The sequence below is a fragment of the Falco rusticolus genome, chromosome 4 (assembly GCF_015220075.1).
Source record: "Falco rusticolus isolate bFalRus1 chromosome 4, bFalRus1.pri, whole genome shotgun sequence".
Classification (NCBI taxonomy): Eukaryota; Metazoa; Chordata; class Aves; order Falconiformes; family Falconidae; genus Falco; species Falco rusticolus.
This window is the reverse complement of record NC_051190.1, coordinates 50,634,744-50,661,045: the sequence shown is the minus strand read 5'-3', so window position 1 is coordinate 50,661,045 and position 26,302 is coordinate 50,634,744. Positions and strand designations below refer to the sequence as shown.

The window sequence follows — 26,302 nt, the reverse complement described above, 5'->3', positions numbered from 1 at the left end:
GGGTGTGCCAAGGCAGAGGGCGGGACTACACTTCCCAGCGTGCCCTGCGCCAAGCTGCGCATGCGCCGTGCGGCTACCTCGGCCAGGGCCCTTCCCCTCCTCCGCCATTACCGGTTTGAGAAATACTCCGCTTTGCAGGGCCCAGTTTGAGGAGGTGCGGTGCTGCGGGGTGGCTGGAGGAAGGGGTTGCGAGGATGGCGGCAGCTGGGCCTGGGTTCACAGGGAGGCGTTGGGGTGTTGGCGTTAATGCGGTGGCGCTTGGCGAGGCTTAGGAGGGAAGGATTGCTGTTGGGGTGCTGACAGGATAGGGTAAAATAGACTACTTCAGTTGGAAGGGATGTACAAGGATCATCTAGTCCAACTGCTGGATCACTTCAGAGCTGACCAACGCTTAAAGTATGTTATTAAGGGCATAAGTGCCTCTTAAAACACTGACAGGCTTGAGGCAATGACCATTTCTCTAGGGAGCTTGTTTTGGTGTTTAACTGCCCTCTTGGTACAGAATTGCTTCCTAATGTCTGGTCTGGTGCAGCTTGGAGCTATTCCCAGGCATCCTGTCCCTGGATTGCAGCGAGAAGTGATCGGCACCTCCCCCTCCATGTCCTTTCCTCAGTTAAGCTGCAGAGAGCAATGGGGTTGCCCCCCAGCCTCCTTTTCTCCAAACTCGACAAGCTTAAAGTCCTCAGCTGCTCCTCAGAGGGCATGCTTTGCTGGCCTTCTCTGGACACATTCAAGGACCTTCTCATCCTTCTTAAATGGTTGGGGCCAGAACTGCACTTGAGGTGAGGCTGCACCAACACTGAATACAGTGGGATAATCCCCTCTCTTGAGCGGCTGGTTCTGCTGCATTTGAGGCACCGCTGGATGTGGTTTGCCCTCTTGGCTGACTGCTGTTGAGCTGCTGCCACCTAGCACCCCCAGATTCCTTTCTGCAGGGCTGTTCTCCAACCGCTCCTTTCCTGGTTTATGGGGTGTCCTTGGAAATCTGTTGGCGAGTCCAGAGGAGGCCACAGAAATGGTCAGAAGGCTGGAACACATCTTCTGTGAGGACAGGCTGAGAGAGTTGGCATGGAGGAGGCTCCAGGAGACCTCACTGCAGCCTTTCAGTACTTAAAGGGGGCTTAAAAAAAAGATGGAGAGAGACTTTTTAGCAGGGCCTGTTGCAACAGGACAAGTGGCAATGGTTTTAAAATAAAGGAGGGCAGATTCAGACTAGATTTAAGGAAGAAATCTTTTACACTGAGGGTGGCAAAACACTGGCACAGGTTACCCAGAGAGGTGGTCAATGACCCATCCCTGGAAACATTCAAGGCCAGGTTGGACAGGGCTCTGAGCAACCTGATCTATTTGAAGATGTCCCTGCCCATGTCAGGGGGCTTGGACTAGATGACCTTTGAAGGTCCCTTCCCACCCAGACTGTTCTGTGATGATTCTGTGAAACCTTTCAGATGAAATTTCTCATGCAACTGAAGGAGCATGAAGTCATCAGTTCCTCTTAACAGTAGAAGTATTTTTATAATTTAATCGATATCCTGTTCTTTGCTTTATATATAGAAAAGTGGTGAAGGGTCTAGAAAGCAAGTCTTATGAGGAGTGTCTGAGGGCACTGGGGGTGTTTAGCCTGGAGAAAAGGAGGCTTAGGGGAGATCTTCTCACTCTACAACTGTCTGAAAGTAGGGTGTAGCGAGGTGCGGTTGGTCTCCAAACTAACAAGTGATAGGACAAAGGGAAATAGCCTGAAGTTGCACCAGGGGAGGTTTAAATTGGATATTAGGAAAAATGTCTTCACTGCAAAGGTTGTCAAGCACTGGAACAGGCTGCCCAGCGAGGTGGTGGAGTCACCATCCCTGGAGGGATTTAAAAGACTTGTAGATGTGGCGCTTAGGGATGTGGTTTAGTGGTGGGCTTGGCAGTGCTGGGTTAACAGTTGGACTCAGTGATCTTAAGGGTCTTTTTCAACCTAAACAATTCTATGATTCTAAATTATTCTGTGATTCTAAAACAAGGTGGACAATTGTCAAAGGACAGCAAACTACAGGCAGATCCCACCTCTGGAAGTGCTGTGCTCTGGTGAAGACGTGGTCTCTGGCAGGCAGTAAGCAGATTACAAAGCACAGAGATGACATGGGGCAATGGGAGAAGCTGCAGATTAAAACTGGCTGAGTTCCAGTGATCCTTTGGGGGACTGTAGTTCCCCAGATGCGTTTAAACCTACCTGCAGACTTCATGAAGAAGGAGAGTTTGAAAGAGAGCTGGATATTTGATGTGGAGTAGTTTTTGCCTCCAACTTGGTTTTGATGTTCAACGACATTTCAAATAATTTATGCTGAATTCTCTCTTGGTTGATTAGTATCTGGTATTAAAGCTTAATGCTGGAGACTCAGCTTTTCTGTGTTCCTGAAAAGCATTCAGATAATTGTGAACATGGTCAAAAATAGTTTGATCAAAATTTCTGTATTTTGAGGAGAAAAGGCTTGTACCATCAAAACGAGATAGTGGAGGGGGAGACTTGTGGGAGGGGAAAACCTACAAAACCCTGTAAAGGAATGAAGCTGAAAGGGAGATCTTTGGGTGACAATATCCCCTTTCCCCAGGGCATCACCTCCAAGGATCTGTCGTTTTGATGGTATGAGACATTTCCTACAGTAAAATCAGGAGAAATGTGAAGTGGTCATAAACTGCAGCATCCTTTCTGCTGAGGTAATTCCAAGGGGCTGGGTAGCTCTGAGGAATTAATCATTTTCCCTGCCGGGCTCCTGTGTCCAAACTGCCTCCAGGTGGGAGGGACTGGCTGGCTGATGGGTCAGGGGTGGCCCAGGCCTCCTGGCTCCAGCTCAGGTTGAAATCCCAGTTCAGAGCACTGACCGGGAGTCCCAGCATTGGGGCATGGAGCCCGAGGTGGTGATTCTCTCGGCTGCCTCCTTCAGTCCTGATCTGCATTCTTCATTACTGGTTTCAGCTTATCGTTAGACTGCAGCAATGTAGATTGATGAGATGTGTGATAGGAGAGCTTAAGGCTCCAGGCAGCGTAAGTGTAATATTAGCATTAGCAGGAGGCACTGCAAACATAAAATATATTTTTTGTGTGCAGCTGTCTTGCAGAACTCCATAGCAGAACTTGTCCTGCGATCACAGGGAGCAAAGTCTCTAATGACCTGCAAATAGCACTGAGAGAGCTGAAAAGTGGGGCTGCCAAAGCAGAGCTCTTGCATGCACAGCAGAATTTAAAAATAGGCTGCTGCTGGCGTTCTTGCTTACCCGTCATTCCTGGAAGCCCACGGGGAGGACGACTCTCCAGCAGAGGAGAGACGCAGTCCCCTGACGTGACTTCCCTCAGCATCTACGCCGCAGAGCAGAAAGTTGCAGATTCAGTCATTTTACACCAGAGCATCCCTGACTGTTGTTTGCATCTTTTCCAGCTCCAGGTCTCTGCTGGTGCTGGCTTTCCCCTCCCCGGAGCAGCGAGGTGGCAGGGGCACCGGGCAGATGCCCCCTCACCCATGGCGCTGCCATCACGGTGGGAGCAAGGAGTCTCTTTAGCTTGACATTTTCAGTGCCTTCAGGGAAGCTCAGCGCATGTGGGAGTAGAGACATGGGGGAGATGAATGCCTCTGCAGATGAAACTGCTTTCAGAAGCTCCCACCAACAGCGCGAGGTGTCAGCCCCAGTCAAAGACTTGTCGTGGGGAATGCAGTTGGGCCAGAAAAAAGAGCTCGAGGGTGGGAGCATGAGGAGTTGAGGATGCTGAGCTGCAGCGTCTCCAGGCAAGGATGAGCTCTGCATTTACAAAGGACTGCAGAGAACCAGGCTGTGAAACGCCCCCTCCCCATTAGGAGTGAGGGGTCTGCAAGAAGATCCTGAGAAGCCACCCCTGGGTACCACAGCCTGGTGGCACAGCATCGTCCCTTTGTGGGGAAAGGACCCCAATGCTGTGTGCCGAGGGACTGAGGGAGATGGGCAGCCAATGGCTGAGCTGGGGCTTCTCGAAGCAGAGGCGGGCAGTGCCCGTGGGTGCAGAGGCTGCTGGGGAGCAGGTCGCCCTGCTCCACCTGCCTGTGGTGCTCAAGCTGACCGGTGGGCAGGGAGGTACATGCAAGGGCCCCCCCCCCCCCCCCCCCCCCGAGGTGCTGTGGGGTGGTGGGTGCGCTGCTCCCTCCCACAGCACTGAGCTGTGAGCCTGGTGCCGGGGGCAGAGGCAAGAAGCTGCTGGGAAGAAAGAGCTGCCCCTTCACTGGGTCACTAAGGCTGATGCAGAAAGTGCTGGGCAAAGCCTGGGTCTGTGCCTGGTGTGGAGAAACAAGGGGTGAGGCTGGGGGTGGGTGGCTGCGGGGGGTGCGTCAGTGCTGGGCAGGGACTGGCTCGGAGGGTGGGAGGAAGCCAGGTACAGGGATGGTCAGAGAGGGAGCTGGTCTGGGTATCACCACCCAAATTAGAAAAAATGCTCCCTGATTTTCTGTTCCCTGATTTTTTTTCAGAGGTGTTGCTTGTGCTGGCCTCCACGCTCGGACAAAGCAGTGCTGCGACCTGCCTGGTCACCGCAGTCATTGAGTGGCCTTGGACCTCCAGTGGCCACAAAGCCAATCCGTCCGTGGTCACTGGACTAGACCATGGTCACATGGTCACTGGACCACAGCTGGCAACTGGGGTGACTGCTCCAGTGACAGAAAAGGGGCAGAGAGCAGTTAGACATAAGGGAGGACAGGGATGGGACATGCATTTGCACCAGGGAGAAAGAGGTGGGACCCATGTTAATCTGAGCTGAATAAATCACTACAGACAAAGCTTTGGGAGCAGCAGAGCACCTGCTGAAGAAGACAAAGAGAAAACACACAGAAGAGTAAAAATTTATTAGCTGCTAGTAAGGTGTTTCAATAAGCTGTAGTTAGCAGAGGGTGGTGACCACAAGTTTGCCTCTGGGACAGAAAAGCCCTGGATGCTGGAGATCGCAGAGGCATTTCTGACAAACTGTCTTGGGGAGATGCAGATTCCCCAAACCAGAGCATGGCTGCTTTGACGAGCTCCCAGCAAGAGCAGAGGGTTCCTGAGGAGCCCATCTCACCTCCCTGCCAGTACGGGGCTGACAGAGCTGTCCCACAGCTCCCACCTCCCAGGCTGGCTCTGCTGAGGGTGGAGAAGGCAACCCGGGGCTGTACTAACCCAACAAAGCGCTATAGGATGCCTGTAAGTCCTATAGGACAAGGAACTGAGATGTTCTGGCTCCTTGGCTGTGGGATACCAGCAGCAGAAAACTGGTGGGGAATCTTTTCCACTTGTGTAATAACCTTAAAATACCACCCATGTTTCTTCTCCTGCCGTGGCTGGGCGAGGGTGCACCCCTACCCAAGCAATTTCTAGAATCCGGGCCCGGGTCCAGATGTGCAGCACCACACAAAGCTTAAATGTGGTCTGAAGAGAAAAAGAATAACAAACACTGATTGAAAAACGTCTCATAATCTTGGTGGTTCTGTTTAATACTTTAAAAAGTCAAGCCCTTGGAGATTCAGTGGCGTGGGTTTTGGAACAAAGTTTTTTTGACAGATGGAGAGCTGGCAAGACTTGACAGAGCAGGTTGTGTGTTGGGGTCGCCCAGGAAGAGGCAAGGAGTGTCGAGCAGGGGCTGTGGGAAGAGTGGACATACGGAGAGGAAGAGCGAGGCAGAGTGAGTTGAGCCCTGGTACATGATGTTTGGAAGAGTCTCTGGGGCATGGAAGGTGGGAAGAAATCACTTACACTTGATGCACACGCCAGAGAGAGTAAAAGGGAGGATTTCAGCAGCCGTGATTCAGCTAAAGCATGCAGCTTTGGAGGCCCGCTGGAGGTAAGGCAGAGCAAGGCTCCAAGAGTGGGGGAGAAGCTGCTGCAAAAACAGAAGAGAAGATCCCAGGGCCTTAAGGGTGCTGAATGCAAGGATGCACAAGAAGCAGCAGATTTAAAAAATACATACACTGTGTAGGAGGCAGAAACAGGATTTATAACTTGCAGGATGTTGAAAATAAGCCATGTCTGAGCAAAATCATTTGAGTGGTTATGACTGTTCAAATTTAATGCATTTTATCCAGTGGTTAATCACCCTTGCTGATAAAATTTTGTGTCTAATTTTCAATGTGGATTTGTCTGGCTTCAGCTTCCAGAGATTGAGTCTTTTTATATCTTTCCTGGCTCGATTAAAGAGCCATTTAATATTTCCCTATGAAAGTACTTCTACAGTGTAATCAAGTCACCCCTCAATCTTCTTTTGGATAAGCTGAACAGATTGTGCTCTTTAAATCTTCTGCTGTAAGGCACTCGCTCTAGCCTGCAAATCATTCTGCGTGGGTCTTTTCAGAATCTCTTTGATTTTTCAATATTCTTCTGAAATATTGTTCATGTAAAGCAATGCCCAGTTCTAGAGCGCTGCTGCTCCAGTGAGATGCAGAGATGGGGTCACCCCCTGCCCTGCCTGGGCTCCCCGTGCCCCCTGGGGGACTGGCCCCTTCCGCTCTGTGGAAGGTCGCCTTCGCCGGCTGGCCCCCACTGTGTTTTGTTTGTGCCGTTTGTCTGAGTACACACGATGGAAGTGGGAAAGGGCCCAGACCACTCACTGCTGCATTGCTTTTGTCTCCGGCCAGGCTTGGAGTGCGGCAAGGGCAACAGTGCCGAGCCCAGCAGCATCTCTGGCACAGTGCCGGGGTGAGACATGGCAGCTGCGTGGGCCAGGCACCTGTGGGTGCTGGCTCCTGGCCTCATGGTGGGTGCAGTGTCGTGTGCCAGCACCACTGTGAGCGGGGGCCTCCCTCTCTGCTTTCTGCTTCTTTCTGCCTGCTGCACTGCCTCTGCTCCCGGGACAGGACAGGAGAGCTGCTCGCAGGCTGCAGGGCATCACCCAGGTGGGCAAGCAGCCAGTCCCGGCACCCGGTGCTGCTCTGGGTGCCACACGTTTTGGGGAAGGTCGGCCCAGAGACTGAAAACTGCCCCTTTTCTCTCTGGAGCAGGCCTGCCGTGGGAGCAAGGTGGTCTCAGGGTTCAGCAGGGTTGACGGCACCACAGAGGGTGCAATGACCTGCCACACCTGAGGCAGCTGGCACCCAAGGGAGCCGGGACCCCTTCCTGCAGCTCTGCCCCTCCCTGGGGCTGGGGAGCATGCTGAGACCAGACCCGCCGGGGGCTGCTCTGGGGACCTCCATGGCAAGAGCTGACGTCTGCTCTTGCCTTACCCAGTCTTCTAGGGAACTGGATGCTTACCCTGTGGCTGTCCTGCCTGTCCCATGGCTGTCTGATTTCCTTAAAGCCCTTTGGGAATCAAAGCAGACTTCACCTTTCGACCATCTTATCTGTGTGTAATCTCTCTTCTCTCTTCAGGGCTCTCTTCAAGGTCAGGACTTCTCTGCACAACTGCCACCCCCATCATAGAATCCCCGAATCCCTGGTTGGTGTGGGTTCGGCTTGGACCTTGAAGACCGCCCAGTCCCACCCCTGCCACACGCAGGGCCCCCTTCCCCCAGCCCCGGTGGCTCCCAGCCCCGTCCAGCCTGGCCTTGGGCACTGCCAGGGCTGGGGCACCCACAGCTGCTCTGGGCAGCCCGTGCCGGCGCCTCGCCGCCCTCACAGGGAAGGATTTCTCCCTCAGCTCTGATCTCCATCTGCCCTCTCTCAGCGCAAAGCCGTTCCCCTTGTCCTGGCGCTGCAGGCCCTTGGGAAAAGCCCCTCCCCAGCTTCCTCGCCGGCCCCTTTGGGTGCTGGAAGGTGCTCCAGGGTCTCCAGGAGCCTTCCCTTCTCCGGGCTGAACAGCCCCAGCGCTCCCAGCCCGGCTGCGCAGCAGAGGGGCTCCAGCCCTCTGGCCATCTCCGTGGCCGCCTCTGGCCCCGCTCCAACAGGTCCGTGCCCTCCTTATGCTGGGGGCCCCGGAGCTGGAGGCGGCGCTGCAGGGGGGTCTCAGCAGAGCGGGGCAGAGGGGCAGAGCCCCCTCCCTCGCCCCGCCGGCCACGCTGCTGGGGATGCAGCCCAGGGCACGGGGGGCTTTCTGGGCTGCAAGCTCACATCATCGTCCCTAAGCAGATCATATCAGTGCACCTTGCTGTAGCTTTACTCACCGCAGCTCCTACTTGTTTGCAGCTGCTGAACCTACGGGCCTGGATTTCCCGAGAGCTCCCCTGATGGATGGCATCGCTCCTGGGACCCTCCACCACCCAGGTACCCACCAGGTATTGAGACAGCCACCAGTAAATATCTCTGTGTCTTAGGTCATGCATCCTGGGCTCCCTGCAGCATGGGTCAGCACTGTGCCATCATCTCTGCTCCTCCAGTGTCTTCTGCAGCCACTGCCTCTCCAAACAGGTCCTCTGCTGCACTCTGCAAAGAGGAGTGCCTGCAGGACAACCCCCTCCCAGTGCTTCCTAGGGAATATTGATGCAAAAAATGGGTTTAGCTCCTCTGCAGTGGCCCTGCCCTGTCAGTTTACCTTTTGCGTCTGGGCACCTGTTGGCCCTGCAGAATTCTGGAAGGCAGAAGCAGGGTGCTCCTGATGCATCTGAAGAAAAGATTTATGGTTGGGTATAATCTCTTTGTTCGTTGTTTCTCGGAGCAGTCTCACTGCCTTGCTGTGTTTACACATTTAATCTGCCAGGGTTTATGGTCCTCTCCATTTCCTTTATTACTCACAATTTCACCTTTCCAAAGGATGTCTCAGTGTTTCTACCTGCATCCCCCGCTCTGCTGCTGGGCTGTGCCAGCTCCCTCTCTCCTCATCTGCTGTCCTCATGTCTTTGCTGGGGCTCACCAGGCTCGGGGGGCTCCTTTGCCCTGCACCCCTCTAGCCTCCGTTCTCACCAGGTTAGGGCTTGTCCTCAGCACTCTGCAGATACGTCTGCCCTTGGCTGGGCCAGTGACCATCTCCTGTGCTTAAATAAACCACGTGCAAATCATTAGCACAGTGACTGTAAGGCTCTATGCGGGTCTCGGTGTGAAACAGCTTCATCAGCTGAACTATGTATTTTGGATTTGCAGTTTGCTTGCTGCCTGACAGCCGCACTTTGCACAGATATGGATGGGATTAGTGTGTGCGGTTACCACCGAGCTCCAAAGTAAGATTAAAGAGCTGCAGCTATTCTGGGGAAAAAAGCTCTTGGCCTCATCCCCAGCCCAAAAAGGACAGTTATTGTGACTTGAAGGTGATATCTCTTGATGAAACACCTCCCTTCCCACCAAGCCACTGCCACTAACTGCCTGCTTTGTAGCAGGAACCACAGCAGAGGAAAGTCCTGATGGGTTTGGGAAAAGGAGCTGCTAATCTCACAGGGTGTGTGAGGGGGACAGGGCAGCCTAAGCTGAGCCGGGGCTGTGGCCATGGGGAGGGGATGAGGTTCCCTGCTCCCCCTTTGGCTCCTGGAAAGATGAGCAGCATCTCCCAGCTGTGCCCTGCACAAGCCGGCTCTCCGGGACAGAGCCATCTCCACAGAAATGAAGCTCCAGTTTTTAACAGCAAGTGTGATTAAGCACCTGAGGGTCCCAAGTGCACCCTGACAAGCCCACCGGCAACACAGACTCTCTGCTGTGGGGCCAGGACACCCATTCCAGCTCAGCCCTGGGCCTTAGCCCTCGCCTCAGCTCTGCTGTGGGACACTGCTTCCCAGCCCCGCACCCCAGACAGACCCTGGGGGTCTGTTGCCAGCGGCTCCTCTGCAGCCCTGTCAGGAGACACCTGCACCGCTCTGTCCCCTCGCTCAGTCCCCTTGCCCATCCCCTCCTGCCTCCTGGGGCTGTTACTGCAGCAGGCTCGGGGCTGGAAAAGGGCTCTGCTCTGCCTGCTGAGCAGATGGCTGTCTTCTTCTTCACCCCCCAGGCTGCCAGGGCCACCTCCCAGCATACCAGATCTGGCAGCCTCCCCGCTGCCAGCAGGGTTCCAAAGAGAGCAGCAAGACCCCTGCTCCTGTTCCCCCCAGACCCATGCTCACTGGGTGGGCAGGTGGGCCCCCCTGCCACCTGGTGCCCATGTAGGGCCTGTGGCTCTGGCCCCATGGGGTGGGGGCAGGCTCCCTCCTGCTCAGTGAGCAGCCACGCATGAGCTGTGTCCAGCACTGGCCAAGCCGATGCTGACCCTCTCCATCTGCCAGGTGGTTCCAGCCGGTTGGGTCTGTGGCCACCAAGGTGCTGGAGCATCTGGTCTGGGGGTGGGAGTGGCAGGAGGAGGAGGAGGAGGAGGAGGAGGAGGGGGCATTGCTTCTCTTGGCAGCAGCACCAGTTTGAGGCACTTGCGAATGGCAGCATCAGATGGAAGTGCTGCAGATGGAGAGCACCCCTGAGCTGAGAAAGTTGGGGTTCTGAGCATGAAATTTACCCTGAAAAACAGCTTCCATTTCCCTGTGGCCCCTGTCTGCAGAAAGTGTCCATCCAACCATCCTTGGGTGCACTTTTCTTCCAGAAAGCACCGGGCTCATCTCCCCGGTGAGCTCTCGCTTTCCTCCCCCACTTCCCCCGTGCTGCAGTCATGTGATGTGGCCTCTCAGTACATTTCAGTTCTCTCCTGATTTTTTTTCTTCCTTGTCTATGGTAAGTACCAACTCCATCTGTTTGCCTGCAATTAATGTGGGCCCCTCTCTCCGTGATCTCGTCTGCCTTCTCAGTAACTTTGGGCTCTGATTTTCCAGTGCTGGCAGCACCATGGGAGCCAGTGCCGCAGCTGCTCCCACCGCACCACAGCATGGGCGCAATGAGGCAGTGGCTCTGGAGCTGCCCGCGGCGGCAGAGGTCTTCCCACTCGCTCCACGGCGGCGCTGCTGGTGGGACATGGGCTTGGGGGGCTGTGCGGAGTGAGAGGCCGGGGCGGCTGTGAGGAGCCTTGCATGTCTGCTGGAAGCAGAGGCGGCCAGTGGGGACTGGGTTAACACTTGGCCTTGATGGTCTTAAAGGTCTTTTCCAACAGGGATGATTCTCTGATGAGTCTGTGATTGTGGAGGGAGGAATGGAGGGTGACCCATCACTTGCCGCAGATAAATCCCAACGCCGTCTCTCATCGCATCCCAGCAGCCGCCCGTGGGTGCTGGTGACGGGGCTGTGCAGAGGGTGCGGGGAAGGGCTGGGTGCTGCCTGCCAGGAGGGTGCTGAGCACAGCCACCAGCCCCGGGGTGCTCACTGAGGGAGATAAGCCTGTGTGGGTGCGAGGGCACCTGCCCTCGCACTGGCTGGGATGGTGATGCTGCAGAGGGGGCTGCAAGCACTTGGGATGCTGATACCTCAGAAGAGCCCAGGACAGAGGCAATGTATATGTGCTTATAGCCAAGGGTCTGGCGGGGCTGTGCTGGAGCTCGGCGCAGGCTGAATCCGAGCTGCTGGCAAGGCTTGGGGGGCCCAGCCACAAACCTGCCATGGGTCTGTCACTGGGAGGGTGGGACCCTGTGTGACAGGGGGGTCTGGAGGGCCAAGAGAGCCCACATGAGATCAGCCGCAGCGTCTGAGGCCCTCAGCTCTGTTAGTGAGAAAAGCTCGAAAGCTCAGGCTTGTTCTGGCTGAGAAAGGAGACAATTGCAATGACTTTGCCTGTATTGAAATACAGGAAAAGATGATGAAAAGAGGCAGGGAATAATTTAGCAAGAAAAAGGAATCATTGCTGAAGCTCCAGAAAGGGAGCTCAAAGTTTGATAATTTTCTAAGAATAACTGAGCACTGGAATAGAGTGAAAGTTGTCAGATCGCCGCCACTGGCGGTCTGTAAGGGCAGGCTAAACATTCTCAGCAACCTGGTCAGATTACAGAGCCTGGCCTGGGACGTGGGGACGAGTGAAAACAGCCTTTTGCAGCCCTTTCCAGCACCACTGTCTAGCTCCTTCTTTTTCATTCCTTTACAAAAACTAGCTTATTTTTAAAATCAATGTATGTATGCAAATCTGTTTATCTTGGCCAAGGCAGGGTAGAGAAGGTGGGAGATGAGCAGAGGTGAGGCCAGTGACAGCCACGGGCTGAGCTGTTGATGTTGTACAATTCCTGTGCATTGTTATATGTGGTGTTTAGATCAGCCCCAGGCAAAGCTGCTCAGGGAAAAGTTTGGTTTCACAAAAATGGTGTGTTACAGCCGTACCACTGGCCCTTTCTTTTCTTCTGTTGGAGGTCCTGGATAGAAGCCACTTGTCCTGGGTGATGGGGGCCGTGCCCTTGCCCTTGTCCTGGGATGCACTTGTCCTTTCCTGCGCTGAAATGAGATTCCTAATTGCTGTTCAGGCAAATCTTGCCTCCCAGAAAAGCTCTGTTTGGATTTTTATGCATTGAGGATGTTCTGGTAGCAAACCTTCCTAAAACACTACTAAAAATATGTCTTGCTGCTTATTTCTGTTTGTGCTGTTTCCACAGCAGCCAGCAGTTCTTGTTATTCTTCCGAAAGAAGGAACCCTCAGTTCTCAATATTTTCTTCCCTGAATGTGCTTGCCTGCCATAATTTCTACTTCTTGAACCTTTCTGACAAGCTATGCAGGCACAGATTTTTTTAGTCATGAGCTGAAAATCCTTTTCCAGCTCCCCAGCGCAGCTTTTCCCTTCTGTGCAGCCTCTCCATCCTTCAGCGCGTCTCCACCGGAGCTGGAGGTGTTGTGTCAGTGCAGATCTCGCTGGTGCCGTGGCTGGAAGAAAGATCCACCGTCTGTGCCTGTACCTCATCACATCCACCTTTAAACCCTCAGCAGTTGCTCTGGGCCTTCTTGGGGCAGTTTTGCACCATCTTCTGTTACTGTGCCACCCCTGAATCCTTCTCAGATGTTTTTCCTTCCTAGAGCAAAGACCTTGTTTCTTCATCTTGGGGCTACAGTTTTTATTACCAGGGAGATGATTGGTTTGACTATTTAAATATATGTTATCTGAGTGGGACCAGCTTGCCAAGTTAGCTGCATCTCTCTGTGTGCCTGTTCTATGGTTGTGGTTTATCTGCTCCTTTTTTGTAAATTTCATCAGCAGTGATTTCATGATTACACCCAGATGGTGTCTTACCAAGCAATATTTGAATGATGAATAGGGGTAAGCTCTTGTCTTGTGCTAAAGGTGAAAACGCACCCTACAATAATGGAAATGGAGGAGCAGCAGGCGAGAGCACAGGGACCTGGACACGCCTCAGTAATGGTGCTCCCGGTTGCTGTCACCAGCTCCAGCAGGGACAGCTGTGCTTGGGTGTCCTGCTCCTGCATGGCCCATGGCCCAGGACACTGCTGCCCCTGGAGCCCCCACCGTGCTACCCCATCCCGATGAGGTCTGGGCGGCGGCATCCTGCATGGGGCAGGAGATGCTCGCTGCCCCGTCCTCTCTGGTCCCACGTATTGCATACCTCTCCCTGTCCTGGCCTTCACACGCGTTTTTTCCTGTTTGTGTCATGTTTTAGAGTGATACCGAAATGTGCAGGTCAGCCCGGGAGACGTGTTGCCCGTCCATCCCCATCCACAAGCTGACACACTCAGCTTCACCGTGCACTTTGCGAGGGGTCCCCTGGCAAGCCACGGTTTGGGTGGTGGGCTGTCGCTCGGTGTGATGTAACACCAGCCCCCTGGTCGCCCCCCACCATCTGGGGAGAGGTTCTGCTCTTGCGGTCCTGCTGTGCCAGAGCAGTGGGGTTTGGTGGGGGGGTTGCTGTCCCCTGGGCACCACACTGGTCAGTGCCCGATACTGCTCTGGGCTTGGGCAGGTTCTCTCTGCTCAGGAGGGCGACAGGTGTCCTGACACCCCTTCGCCTCTGCTGCTGGGGGCTAAGGCGTGGGGGCTGGGGCGCCCCTGCCCTGGGCGAGGGGCTGCCACAGCCTGCCAAGGTGGGTCCGTTCCTGCCCCATGCTGAGGTCCCACAGCAGGGCCCTCAGCCCCTGCTGCTCTGATGTGGTTTTGCATCAGGAGCGTTGGCTGGCTCCAGCTTCTCCCTCGGGGCTGTCATGCTCTGCATGGGGTTCGCCCTGTCTCCGCCACAGACTCGCCCTGTCAGTGGTGGAGGGGACATGGCCAGTGCAGCCATCTCCTCCGCAGGATGCATGGGGTGAGCCCACTACATCCTCTGCTCTCAGTCCCCGCCATCACCCAGCTTTCTGGTGCCTTGGTCTTTGGCTCTGGCTTTGGCAGTCAAGGTCTCTTGCCTCAGCGTTAGCTGTAGCTGCAGATCCCTGCCATGGGAATGCTGTTAGACTGGCTCCCCTGCGTTTGCTTTGCAGGTGAGGCTGTCCTCCAGGCAGTGGTCCTCCCCAGGAGTCCTGCAAATCTATTTCTGCAAACAGCTCCTATTTGAGCCAGGGCTTGTGTTTGTAGAATCCCAGAATGGTGTGGGTTGGAAGGGACCTTGAAGACCCCCCAGTCCCACCCCTGCCACGCGCAGGGCCCCCTTCCCCCAGCCCCGGTGGCTCCCAGCCCCGTCCAGCCTGGCCTTGGGCACTGCCAGGGCTGGGGCACCCACAGCTGCTCTGGGCAGCCTGTGCCGGCGCCTCGCCGCCCTCACAGTGGGCTGCTGCGTCCTCGGCTGCTTTATTCAAAGTAAGCAGGAAGCACCAAAAGAAAGTCTGAAGTTTAGCTTGCTTCCTAAGCTGCAGACATGGCCTCAAAATAGCAGTGGCATTTCTACCTGGTGAAGAAGGACAGGTGACTCAGGCTCCCCAACGCACTGGGCACTGCTCTCGTTGCAGGCACAAGTATCACTGGTCTTAGGGGGGAACAGCGTCCTCCGTGTCAGCTGCTGGGGTACAGGCAAACACCTGCTGGGCAGCTTCACCTGCACGCAGCCTCCCTCATCACCTGGCCTGGGACCAGGGTGGGAAGCACATGCCCAGCACTGTGGAGCTCTTGCTCAGTCCTGGCTCCAGCTGCTGCCCTGTGTGCGATGGCCAAGTGCAGGCATGGCACCAAGGGTAGCCTGCACTCTCACAAGGAAACCTCCAGTCTTACAAAACTGCAGTCCCTCTGCACGCTGGGACAAAGCTTTCAGCATCTGGGGTCTGTGGCACTGCTGGGGAAACACTTCAGCTACAGCAGATGATGGGTATTTGAGTGAAGCTTGATTGTGCTGTTGTGTGATAAAGCCTCCCTACATGCCCATGGGGAGGCTGGGGGGGGGGGGGGGCCCAAATAACACCCCCCCCCCCCCCCCAACACCCAGCAGCAACAGCCTGTCCTGGCCCATCTCTACCCACCCAGGGGAGCACCAGGCACAATAGCAGGCAGGGACCCCCTGTCCAAGCCCCACCAGGCTGTCCTAGGGAGCCACAACCAGGGGTGACACCCATCAGGAGGGGGCACCAGGAGCAGTGCTAGGACAGGAATGCCACTACCCAGGGTGCAGGACACAGCACAGGATGACACATCCCTGTGGGCTGTAGCTTTTATAACAGGGAGGGGGTGGGGGGTAGTTATCAATCACAATCACAAGTCACAGCTGCTCACAACAGGCTGTGGCAGGCCAGTCCCTGCCAGGGCTCTCCCTGGCTCTGGACTGGGCTGAATCCAGCCGCCTGCTGCTGAGCAACGCCGCTTCTGCTCAGCCCGTTCCTTCAAGTGTAAATGCTCTTTTTGCCAGCCCCGTTGCTTTCAGTGTTGTTGCAAGGCATTATAAACAAAAGTGCTTATACACTAATGAGAGAAAAGTTTTCTCAACGGTGTGTGAATCCGCTCTGAGCATAAGGATGTGGAAAATGGTGTGTAAGTATGAATGAAAATGTATGTACAGGGGTGGTGCCAGCCCTGCCATGTTGGCTGTTTTGGCACACGCTGGCACCCTGCATGCTACCCCGGCTCTGCCGGTCTTGGCACAGCTTACAGTTCCAGTACTGCATGTCCCTAAGACCCGGGGGCGAGCAGCAGGGATTAAAGTTTCAGGCACAACTGAGAAACGTGATGCGAGTGGTGGGGGTGAAATGGGGTGATTTCCATGGCAGAAAGGTAACGTGGCTGTTGGTGGCCTGCTGGAGAGGGCTCCCTCCGATAACCGTGCAGAATGTAGGCATCCCTGATGAAGATATCCCTGCTTCCTCTGAGGGTGCTGATAACATAAATTACAAGGTCTGGAAGGCACGCACTAATGAGCAGTTGCACAAGACCGGGATGTTGCTGTTGGCTGGATCAGGCCCGAGGATGGGCAGAGACACCTCCCCAGCACCACCGTGCCAAGCACCTGTCTCCGTGCACGTCCGCATCACGACGGCTACAGCAGCCTGCTGCAGCTGTGTCCACTGTGCCGGAAAGCAAGAGGTCTGCTCTGCACCTGGGGCACAGGGGTGTCCCCGCAGCCCCCAGCTGACAGGGTGCTGCAAGCAAGGGGCCAGGATCACTTTCCCCACAGTATATCCCACTGCAGCCCCCACCAGCAGTTTATACTGTGTTGGGTTAATGTGTGAACTGGGGGAATCTCTCCCAGCTGCGTCGCCTTCACCAGCTGGCCAGGACACTCAGCCACTCTGGTCCAGCCGAGGCAGGGGCCACGGGCAGCTCCTGCCTCTCGTACCGGGATGGTTTCCACTTCATGTTGCCTCAGGGGTATTTTGCAGCACCTCAAGCTCTCTGTCCCCTTCGTGCGCTCAGCGGCCCTGCACATCTTGCAGGGCCAGACCCCACTAGCGGGGCAGGCAGGGACACCACATCCCCTGGGGCACTGTGCCGTGCCTGCACCTGAGCCCCCCTCACTTACGGCATCGCTGAGACTGAAGGAAGACAACCAAGACCATTGCCTCAACAGATGACTTCACGCATGGTTATAGTGTTGCTGGAAAACATTTTCCCTGGTTAGGTTGCAAGTTTGAGTATCAAACTGGACTCAAAGTGCTTGGACAGATGCAGACGTTGGATTTCTGCCTGTGGGTTTTAGGAAAGCCTGTGATCCCTCACCCCACGATGTCAGCTGGCACCAAAACATGCTGCATGGGCACTGCCAGGTACTGCCAAGCTGCATGTCCATGCAGCTCCACACCAGAGGTGGCGGAGGAGACGCTGCCTGCCGGCCCTGGGTTTCCTCACTGCTACCTGTGGCTCAGGATGTTTTTGGTATCGGACTGAGAAAATGCTTCTTTGGATGAGGAAGTCCAGCGGCTTTGGGGCATCCTAAATTCCTCTTCCACAAGAAGTTCTGCCTTGCTCAGGTTTTTCCCATTCTCGGTCTCCTTGTTTAACCAGCAGCCAGCACAAGGGACAGGGAACTGCAACTCCATTTTCCACTCGTTTCTCCCGAGCTCAGCACTTTTTCTGGGCAGACATGGAATGCTCTCTGGGTTTGCTGCCTGCAAGTGCCAACAAGCAGGTGCTGCGTGTCATGGTCCAGGCTTTCCCACTCTCACCTTGGGTACCCGTCTCATGAGAACTTGCCTGCAGAAGACCTGTCAGTATTTCTGAAAGGGGCAATGTGAGACACAAGGAAGGGAAACTGGAGCTTTGCAGCAGTAACTGGGAAGGGCTGACCCCCTTCAAACTATGCCTGAATTCCTCTACCTGGACACCTGGATTTAGCATGGCAGCAAGGTGTCAGGGATCACTGGTCCAGTGGACCAGCTTGCTTGCATCTTCTGACTGGGGAGGCAAGGGATGTGGGGTGAGCAGAGCTGGGTCAGGAGTACCTGCCCCCCGCTGGCTCTCCAGCAGCAGCAGGGCATCTGTGCCCGTGGCCGCATGTGAGAAGATGGCACACATATGGTGACACAGCCCCATGACGTGCTGCCATGCTCAAAGGCCAGTGGCACGGCAGCTTGCTGGGCACCGGGGATGCCCCTATGGCTGGCAGCTCTCTGCATGGGCTTGTCTTTTCATGTCCTGAGCCCAGGTAAACCCTTTGCATCCCCGGCTGCAGCAGCCAATATCCCAACGCTTGCATCTGTGCCCCCACACTGCTGGTGTCGAAGCCTTTGCACTTTGCAGGGTGTCAGGGTTAGTGCTGGGCCAGAGCCCTCCTCTGAGGATTTCCAGTTTTTGCAAAAAATGTTTCCAGCCATCACCCATCAGAGAGATCCCTGTTGGATGCCTGGCCAATGAAGCATGTGCCACCCTGGTAGCCACCATAACTGGCTGAGCTTGTCCCTGCCTTGAGGTGTCCTACCTGTGTCGCAGTGCAGGGGCGTTCACTGAGCCCCCCAGGAGCTGAACCTCTGGAGCTGCTGCCCAGTGAAGTGGGGTGACTCTCCCTCTACCACAGCAATTGCATCCCCCCCCAAGTGCTGCGTCTGCACTGGGAGAACGATGTCCTCCCTTTCTCGCTCTGAACCTGGGCATCCCTGGACTCCATCTCCTTCCTCTAGAGGCTTCCTAATCTGCCAGAGTTTCTCCTTCTGAGCTTACATTTTCCTTATGCTGATTGTAATTCCATGCTCAGGAAAGCTCATTTACACATTTTTCTCTGACTTGGCTTTTACCCAAAGCTCTTTTCACCTGGGATGGGGCACCGCTGTCCTGCTAACCCAGGCTGGAGGCAGCACTGACAGCAGGGCTTCCAGTGCCCCGAGACGCAAACTCCTGCCGTGCCTGCAGGTTTCCTTTCAGTGACCTTGCATAAAATCTGTCACCCTGGGACCACTGGCCTGTGCTGCACACATTTAAGATGGGGTCTCTCCTAGAAGGATAATGCAGTTGCTCAGCTTTGCGGGATGCCTGGTGTAATGCAGAAGGCGATCTCTTGAAGGATGGTGAGGTTTTGAGCAGGAGGTTGGAGAAGAGTCCCCTGAGACCCCAACACCCCCTGGACACCGGCTGGGGTCTGCAGCATCCAGCCTGGTGACAGCTCCTCTGCTTACTTCTGTAGTGGAAATGCTACATTTCTTCCTGCAGTTGAAGAAAATGATGACAAAAAGCCAGGTGTCTCTTTTAGTTTAGTTAAAGTCCACCTGTCGGGTATTTTGGATTTACGCTGTCCTAAAGAAGGACTTTGTTTTTGCCATCATCTTGTGGAAAGATGATTTCTGAAGCACTCCACTGTTTTCAGCCACTGTAGGACCTTGCTCTCCGTGGGCATTAGCAGACCCTATGGAGCTTTCCTTGGGGTGCTGCCTTCCGCAGCACAGCAGGCACCAGCCTCTCAGGTGGCTGTCAGTGCTGTGGGGAGAGTGGGGGGATTCAGGTTCTGTGGAGAAGCTGCACAGGCAAAGTCACTGTGAGACCCCCCAGCCCAAGCAGGTGTTGGAGGCTCGTTAGAGCTTCGTTAGAAGCAGAGGCTTGGATAATCCCTGCTGCAGGATCTGTAACTTGTTTCTTTAGGAAGTGGGGACACAAATTGTAATGAATGGAGCTAACAGGGAACAGAAATCACGGTAAATGAGAATTTATAAATGGAGAAAGATAAGGGAAGTGAGAGGCATCAGGAAGAAATCAGGGTCAGGTCCTGCCAAGGATAGTGGGGAGAGGATGTAAGAACACGTCAGGAGCAGGAGGGCTGCCAACAGCGGCGTGCCTGTATGGCTCTGTGCCGGTACTGCTGCTGCTGCTGTGGAAGGGGAGAAGTTTGTCTGTTCTGCCCTGCGAGGGAGGATGGCGGGGCCATGGACTCGGTTCCCCCACAGTGGCTGGCGCTGTGGTTCCCCAGGCAACAGCGATGGCCACGCCCGAGCTGCCCGGGAGCTGTGGGATAACGGCACAGCCCACGGCTGGCTGCTGCCCCCAGCCCAGGGAAGCCCCCAGCCCAAGGCAGCCCCCCAGCCCAGGGCAGCCCCCAGCCCGCTGGAGGGGCCAACGGTAGCGAGGAGGTGCTGTGAAGGCTGAAGCTGTTGAGCGAGGCAGGAGGGGCAGCTGGGGGAGGCTCCGCCAGCGCCGGTCCGTTCTCTGCATTATTCGTGATTTGCAGTTTCTAAGAAGAGCCGGGGCCAGTCCAAAGGACAGAGCTGGGCCCTTGGCACCACCGCGGATTTACAGAACATTGCAGCAGGCTGGAAACCAGGATGGCTAGTGCTAAAGTGGCCCAAGGCAGAGGGAGCATGCGGTGCAGTAGCCACCAGCAGCCTGTGGCAGGAGCAGTGGGGCTGGCAGGGGCAGGGGCTGGGACAAGGGAAGTGGCACAGGGACCCACTTGCTCCTCAGCATTGAGCAGCTGCATGAACTGAAGTACAAAGGCAGAGCTGGCACACGTCCTGCTGCAGCGGGATAAGGGTCCCAGCAAGTCCTGGCAGCCCCGGCAGCATGGGGCCAGGACCCCCACCCAGCCTTTCACTCACACTTAACGTAGGGCCAGGGCCGGGCCACATCCCATGGCACAGCAGTGCCCTTGTACTGAGCGTTGGGACGGGGAGAGGGCTTTGGTGCCCAGCACCCTTGGTAACTGCACTGGGGTGATTAATTTTCCTCTCTCGGTAATTCTCATTTCCCATTTGTAATCAAGAACAAACCATTTTGCTTTGCAGGAACAATTCCGACTGCTCTTCTCTGAGAGCTCACCTGCTGGGAGCGGTGCCCTCCAACAACCCTCTTTGGTTTCTGAAGACTGTGCTGAAAAGGTAAGTGCAGATGTATCATGCTCTGCTTTGGTAAGAAAATTATCTTAGTGCTGTGAGACATTTTGATTTAAAAACTTAGCAGTGTACAGTGCTAATAAAGAACTATTAATTGACTCTAAAAGTCTAAGTGATGAATTTAAAACGTGTTCATCAACAGGAATTTATTTTTTGGCCAAATGTGTTCCTAGAAAGGTCCCTAAAAGACCTCTGCTGGTGTCGGTGGCATTCAGCATCTTACTCAATGGTCTAAAAGCCAGCAGGAAAAGACAGGTGTGGAAAATATGTGGATGACCGACAGTTAAAATCATAGACGGGATCACAGACAAGCAAGGAGCCCCCCCAGACACACGTGTGTGAGGCAGTGGTGTAGGTGATGCAGGGGCAGTGCTGAGACCGTGTTGTGGCATTCGGCAGAGGTGAGACCAGCACTGGAAAAGGGCATCCAGAGTTTTGCATTTTGAAGTTATTAAGATTCAGGATTCAGGAAAGAAACGTGAAAATTATCTGAGGTTTGGAGAAAATGCCTTGGACCTTTCTAAGCCTTACGATGGCATCAGAGCAGAGATTGAGTGGTGATGATTTCTAGGGAGAGAAGATGGCTCAGGTCTCAGCATAGGGAAGGAGCTGCAAAGCTGCTGGTAAACTGCTCACCAGGACACTGTATCAGCATCTCACCAGCAAAGGGCAGTGAGGTCCCCCTTGCGTGACACTCAGAAGTGTTGGGAAATCAGTTCTACCTGGTATTTAAACTGGTGATAAGTGCAACATCCACAGGCAAGAAATCCCCAAGCAGAAGAAAGGGAAGAGCGATGTGGGATTATGGACAGCATCATGACAATGAAGGATCCAGGTGGGCAGCAGTGGGGATGGACACACATGCTAATAAAGTCCTTGATAAAAAAGCAAACCTCAACTTTGGGATGTGTTCGTGGGAGACCCAAGAATTTAAAATCAGTTAAAAATGTTTATTAGAATTAGCTTATATTCATTTGATCACCTGAGCTCACCAGCTGATGTACTGAGGTCCATTTCTAATATCAACCCTTCCTGTTCTGTGAGAAGAGCCCCAGCAGGGGTATCAGCACCACAGGGGTCTGGGCAGAGCACGAGGCAGGCAGGGCTCGGGGAGGGAGCATTGCTTTTCTGGGGCCACTGGCATGGCTGGTACCCCATCTCTTTCCCATTCTTTACTGAAGATGTGGCTGAGAGCATCACATGTACCAGTGCAACGCGTTTCTGCTCTGTTCTCTACCTCCTGGTACCTGCAGGTCTCAGCCAGGCACCTCTGGGGGAGTTCCTGCTTTATCCAAACATCAGCTGTGCTTTGGCCAAGAAAAGTTACTGGTCTCACCACAGAGGTCACTGGGTGAGATCTTACAGCTGGTGGAGCCCAGAGTGGGATCCCACAGTACCCTCAAGTTTGTGCATCCTGTAACTCTGTGGAGAAGGTGATGATGGGGCAGCTGTTTTTGGCAAAAAGTGCCACCTGACTGATGCCATACTCAGAAAAAGAGCCTGTGTGTATTATCTTTGACATTTAAATTTAATTGGGGAAATGACAGAGTAAAGCTAGAAGAAAATAAATTTCATAGAATCGTAGGATCCTAGAATGGTTTGAGTTGGAAGGGACCTTGAAGACCGCCCAGTCCCACCCCTGCCACGCGCAGGGCCCCCTTCCCCCAGCCCCGGTGGCTCCCAGCCCCGTCCAGCCTGGCCTTGGGCACTGCCAGGGCTGGGGCACCCACAGCTGCTCTGGGCAGCCCGTGCCGGCGCCTCACCACCCTCACAGGGAAGGATTTCTCCCTCAGCTCTGATCTCCATCTGCCCTCTCTCAGCGCAAAGCCGTTCCCCCTTGTCCTGGCGCTGCAGGCCCTTGGGAAAAGCCCCTCCCCAGCTTCCTCGCCGGCCCCTTTGGGTGCTGGAAGGTGCTCCAGGGTCTCCAGGAGCCTTCCCTTCTCCGGGCTGAACAGCCCCAGCGCTCCCAGCCCGGCTGCGCAGCAGAGGGGCTCCAGCCCTCTGGCCATCTCCGTGGCCTCCTCTGGCCCCGCTCCAACAGGTCCGTGCCCTCCTTATGCTGGGGGCCCCGGAGCTGGAGGCGGCGCTGCAGGGGGGTCTCAGCAGAGCGGGGCAGAGGGGCAGAGCCCCCTCCCTCGCCCCGCTGGCCACGCTGCTGGGGATGCAGCCCAGGGCACGGGGGGCTTTCTGGGCTGCGAGCGCATGTGGCCGGGTCACATCTGATTTTTCATCCGCCAGCACCCCCAGTCCCTCTCCTCAGGGCTGCTCCCAACCCATTCTCTGCCCAGCCAGTGTTTGTGCTTGGCATTGCCCCCACACCATGTTTTGGGCAGGAGACATTCTGCTGACCTCAGTGATCCGGCTGCCACAGAACCACCCCCATCTCCACTGTGATGAGCATAGGGAAACATTGCCTGAACCAGCCCATCACATGAGACATCCCAAAATTAGACTTCTGACGCCAGTCCTTTCAAGATGGATTTTCAAATCTGTCCTTTTTTCTTGGTCATCCAAGAAATTCTGCTTGGGGTTTGCATTTAAATTCATATTTTTCAGTCTAATCTTTCCTTTCCAGTGATTTTACTCAACCTTCCTCTGTTCAAGGAAATTAAGCCTTTCAAAGCACTACATAAGCGTGTTAGCGGTTGAGATTATCACCTATTTGTCCAGACTAATTGCAATCTCATTTTGATCACTAATTGTAGGATGACCACTCAAGGATTATAGAGTATCTGTCCGGTTCAGAGCATCAGATCACAGGGTTCACTCAGGATCCTGACCTCAAAAGCCCAACACAAATCAAGGGGCAGCGTGAGACCTGCAGCTGTAATACAGACTGGTGCTCTGAGCCCGATCAGAAGGCAAGCAGTCTCAGGCTGAGCAGCTCACCGTAGGCTTGAGGAGGTGCCTACTTCTTAATTAGAGCCACTGGTGTCTGTGGGTTGCAGGATGAATGTGGCCACTTAGGTTTATCTTTTCAGGTTTCATTTTTCATCCAGCTGCAGATGGTGTTCACTTTCAGTGTTCTGCTGGTGCATGAAGATATGGAGAAACGCAGAAAGCAATGGATTTTTTTCCTCTTTTTCCTTTTCCAAGAAAGAAAGGGAAAAGATTGAAACATATACGGCTCTGTGTATGTATGTAGGTCTGTACATATGTTTATTTAAAAACAGACTAATCCTGCTGCCTGGTCTCCACAGGACTTGCAGAAATACAGGAATCTCCCCGTGGACCTCTCTGGAAGTTCCCTGTGGTGCAATAGCTCATGCTTTCCAGGTGCTAACTTAATGAAGACGTGGCCATTTGCCCGGGAGCCTCCGTGGTGCAGGACCACACACACTTCAGAAACACCCGGGACCGGCAACTTTCTACTGGGCCTTCGCTCCGAGGAGCCGGGAGAAAAGGCCCCCAGGCAGCTATTTTGGATGGACAAACCATCAAAGCCATTTTCTCATTCAGAGATGGATGAAAGGAATGTTCTTAACGCTAACTGGGAGATACCCGCAAGGCGACCTTGCTAGATTGCTCCGTCTCTCCACCTGTAGGCAAGCAGTGGACCCCTCAGCACCCCACACCAAAGGGGCTTCCTGAAGAAACAGACCCAACTGCTCTGGTGCAGCGGGTGTGAAGCCATTGAGTACAGTCGATGCACTCAAGGAAATGTCTCAGACTGAAGTCTCTGTTGGGGAGGACATGTGAAATGGACTCGTTGCCCCAGGGCAGGCTCACGGGGGCAGATGCCCCCATGCAGCACTGCCAGAGGGATCTGGGCAGGGGACCCTTGGACCACTTGGTGTCATCTGCAGCCAGCTGTTTCAGATAGCTGCTGTGAACAAGAACAGAAAGACTCAAATGAAAAAAAACCAGTACTCAAGCAAGGCTCCAGGCATGGCCTGGGCACCGCAGAGCAGGGCGTGCAGCCCTTGTGCCCGCAGTGTCGGCAGAGGCTGCAGCACAGCGCTGACGCAGATGTGGTGGCATGTGACACGCAGGGAAGAGCTGGTCCGGCTTTCGCAGAGCGAGCTCGTGATTCACAAATGCACAAAGAGGGCTTTGGAAGCGTCAGTGAGTGTACAGGTGAGGTTGATCCTGGCGCTGTAACAGATGGGGATTTTCTAAAAGCTTTCAACAGAACCCTCATTAAGGGTTTTTCCTAATAAAACACTTCTCGTTGTGTAGGCTGCTGGGACACACTCTCGAGGAATCCTGGCAGGCCCAGAGAGGGCGGTGAAGAGGGCTTTGCCCACCCACCGACCCCAGCACCCAGCTGCCTGCATCCATGAGGGTGCCAGAGCATGGTTTAGGAACCCTGCAGAAATCTCTCCTCCTCCTCCAACCCTTCCCGCCTCTGGGAAGGGCAGTGGGTGGCAGCCCCCCCACCCCCCCCACCCCCGGCTCCGTGGCCCCGGCACAGCCCAGGCCCTGGCTCTGCAGCCACCCCCTGAGCCCCCCAGGTACCGGGGCATCACAGCTCCACAGGACTCTGGTCCTGAAGGGATGGGGGAAGAAATCTGTTGGGACCTTGATCCTCTCAGCTGGCTCTCCATCTCCCTAATCACAGTTTCTCATTTAATCTGCTGGGGTTTATGATCCCGCGTTCTTTGTTGCTCAGCCTGTCGGAAGATGCCATCTTGCTGTGACCTCGGTGGCTTGGCCAGGCCGTGACCTCGCTGGTGGCTGCGCTGTGGGACGCACGCACGCAGGGTGCTGCGGGTGCGGGGCCTGCCGGAGCCCCCTGTTCGCACTGGCACCCCTCGCAGGCTGCTCCTGGCAGGGGCACAGCCCGGCTGGGCTTTATCGGCCCCAGCCTCCGAGCATCCTCCTGCAACGGTCCCCGGCTGGCACCGGCACCGCGCGGCCGACGCCGCCGAAGCAGTCCGCAGCGGGCGGCTGGGTAGGGTCCCGGGGCGGCAGGGCGGGGGTCCCCTGGGGCGCTCCGGGTCCCGGCCGCCTTTCAGGGCTTCGTCGACGGCCTCGGCACGACGGGCGCGACGGTGAAGCCACCGCCGCAGTGCAGCCGGGCGGCCGGCGGGGGGGCCGGGAGGGCGGAGGGCACCGGGGTCCACGCGGGCTGCGCGGGACGGCGCTGCCCTTAGGGCGCCGCTGCCGAGCCGGGGCCCGGTGAGCCGCACCCCGCCCCCCCCCCCGGGTCCTCGCTGCCTTCAGGCGTGAGCTGGCCGCAGCGGCGAGTGCACGGTGGGGCGGAGCCCGGGGCGGGGGGACGCAGGGCCGGGGGCTGGCCCGTCCCCCCCCCCCCCCGCCCCAGCTCCGCCGCCCCGCCCCGGGGCCGGTCCCGCTCCCCCCGGTGTGACGCGCGCGCGGGCGGGGCGGGGGCGGTGCGTGACGCGGGGCCGCTGCCGGCGGCGGAGCGGAGCGCGGCGGGGCGGGGGTGGCAGAGCCCGCAGAGCGGCGGAGCCCGCAGAGCGCGGCCATGCAGCGGCTGCCGGCGGCCCCGCGCCGCTGACCGCCGGCTCCGCCGCCGCCGCCGCCATGAACTTCCAGGGCGGGCCCGGGCAGAGCCCGCAGCAGCAGAGCCTGGCGGCGCCGGGCGGGCCGGTGCCGGTGCCGGTGCCCGGCCCCTCAGGCCCGCAGCCCGGCGGGCCGCCGCCGCCGCAGTTTGGGCTCTCCAACTCGGCGGCGATCCGGGCCGAGATCGGGCGCTTCGAGTCGGTGCACCCCAACATCTACGCCATCTACGACCTCATCGAGCGGGTGGAGGACCTGGCGCTGCAGAGCCAGATCCGCGAGCACGTCATCTCCATCGAGGGTGAGGCGGGGGGCCGGGGCCGGGCTGGGCCGAGCGGGGCCGCGCCGCGCCGTACCGGGCCGCCGCCGCTGCCCTTTGTCCCCGCCGGCCGCTGCACCTGCTCCCGGTGCCCGCCGGGGGCGGCGGCCTCTCCCGCTGCCTGC

At 56.0% G+C, this 26,302-nt stretch overlaps 1 long non-coding RNA gene across 9 annotated transcripts; it reads left to right on the top strand.

Annotated features, from left to right (window-relative positions):
• Nucleotides 1-69: 69 nt before the first annotated feature.
• LOC119146523 lies at nt 70-24,639 on the top strand. 9 transcript variants are annotated; one of them, XR_005103773.1, is made up of 8 exons: nt 161-782; nt 2,595-2,700; nt 3,420-5,818; nt 7,339-7,405; nt 8,092-8,180; nt 20,285-20,377; nt 23,593-24,469; nt 24,572-24,639. It is a non-coding gene; the product is annotated as an uncharacterized LOC119146523 (long non-coding RNA). The 9 variants fall into 9 exon arrangements; XR_005103771.1 differs by lacking the exons at nt 20,285-20,377; nt 23,593-24,469; nt 24,572-24,639 and having other exon boundaries at nt 8,092-8,903; XR_005103766.1 differs by lacking the exons at nt 7,339-7,405; nt 8,092-8,180; nt 20,285-20,377; nt 23,593-24,469; nt 24,572-24,639 and adding an exon at nt 70-154 and having other exon boundaries at nt 533-782; nt 3,420-6,103.
• Nucleotides 24,640-26,302: the final 1,663 nt, after the last annotated feature.